The sequence below is a fragment of the Helianthus annuus genome, chromosome 5 (genome assembly GCF_002127325.2).
Source record: "Helianthus annuus cultivar XRQ/B chromosome 5, HanXRQr2.0-SUNRISE, whole genome shotgun sequence".
NCBI classification, from domain to species: domain Eukaryota; kingdom Viridiplantae; phylum Streptophyta; class Magnoliopsida; order Asterales; family Asteraceae; genus Helianthus; species Helianthus annuus.
The window spans coordinates 16,198,706-16,200,411 of NC_035437.2; the positions used below are offsets into that span (position 1 = coordinate 16,198,706).

Sequence of the window (1,706 nt, forward strand, 5' to 3'; positions counted from 1 at the left end):
AAGGCTGACCACGGGGCCGTGCCGGTGCAACACGGGGCCGTGTCCAACTTCCAGTAACTGGGATCTGGAAAACAATCACTGAAATTCCGACCACGGGCCGTGTTCACTCAACACGGGGCCGTGGTGAACCTTCTGACCAACATTCTTTTCTGTTTTTATTGCAGGACTTGGAACCCGACGCCAACCTCACGTAGTGTATGAGCTCCAGTTCCAATAAAGACATAAAAGAACCACTAGAAGAACCCGAACGCTTTCTCAGAAAAAGGTTAAAAGCCAAAAACCAAGAGAAGGTTTCGGGTGATCCACCTCCAATGGCGGACCAACGTACCCTTATGGATTATCTATGACCCACCGTAGGTAATCTAGGCGCCGCTATCAATGCTCCGAATGTCGAAGCCAATAACTTCGAACTTCGGCCACATTTGATACAAATGCTCCAAAACTCCGCAACCTTCCATGGGCTTGCGGACGAGGATCCCCATCTACATATAACTATTTTTTTGGAAATATGTGATACCTTTCGGATCAATGGAGCATCAAACGACGCCATCCGCCTCCGTATGTTTCCCTTCTCACTAAAAGACCGAGCGAAAGCTTGGCTCAACACCCTCCCAGCTGGATCGGTAAACACCTGGGATGAACTAGCCCAAAAATTTCTATATAAGTATTTCCTTCCTTCTAAAACTGCTAAGTTAATGGCTGAAATTAATACATATTCATAAGAGGACGGGGAATCCTTATATGAAACTTGGGAAAGGTTCAAGGAGCTATTACGCAAGTGTCCCCATCACGGCCTCGCAATATGGCAACAAGTATCCACTTTCTATAATGGATTGTTGCCACACACTAGGCAGACACTTGATTCTAGCTCCGGGGGACTTTTAGGTAATCGACGCCCACACGAAATATATAATCAAATTGAGGAAATTGCTCAAACCAATTTTCAATGCCACACCCCCCCGGGGAAATAAGTCTATCGCCCCGGGCGCCCATAAGGTCGATGAAAGCACTTCTTTACAAGCCCAAATCGAGGCTCTTTCTTCAAAGATAAAAAAATTGGAAATAACAAAAACAGTCTCGGTTATGGCTTGCGAAGGGTGTGGTGGGTCACATGAAAATTGGAGTTGCATGAAAGAAACAGACGATCAACAAGAAATGGTAAACTACATTGATAATAGACCTAGGCCGTCGGGTCCCCCAACGGGAACTTACAACCAAGGATGGCGAAACCACCCAAACCTTGGTTGGAGGGAACCCGGCAATAGTAGTAACCAACAAACCTAACGAACAAACTTTCAGCAACCAAGAGATGAGTCACAAAATTTCACTCAACAACAAGGTGGACGAGAAAGGCTCGAAGATACTATATCTCGCCTCGTCTCTGACACTGATAAGAAAAACTCGGAAAGATTTCTACAATTAGAATCTAATTTTAGAAATCAACAAGCTAGCATTCAAAACATAGAAAAACAATTAAATCAAATAGCTCAAAACTTTTCCGAGAGACCACAAGGCGCATTACCCAGCAATACCGAAACAAACCCAAAGGCGCAAGTTCACCTCATCACACTACGAAACCGCACCGTAGGGCCTGCAGAAGTGCCACCGCCAACGGAAGAAACAGTACCGACACCTCTGCAGGAGAAGAACTCTCCTCCACCACCAGAGCCGACCAAGGCTCCGCGAGTTCCGTACCCCGGTAGGTT

At 46.1% G+C, this 1,706-nt stretch overlaps 1 non-coding gene across 1 annotated transcript; it reads right to left on the reverse strand.

The window, feature by feature from the left end:
* Positions 1-689: 689 nt before the first annotated feature.
* Positions 690-796, reverse strand: LOC118492878. Its single transcript, XR_004894879.1, has one exon. It is a non-coding gene; the product is annotated as a small nucleolar RNA R71 (small nucleolar RNA).
* Between the last annotated feature and the right edge of the window lie 910 nt (positions 797-1,706).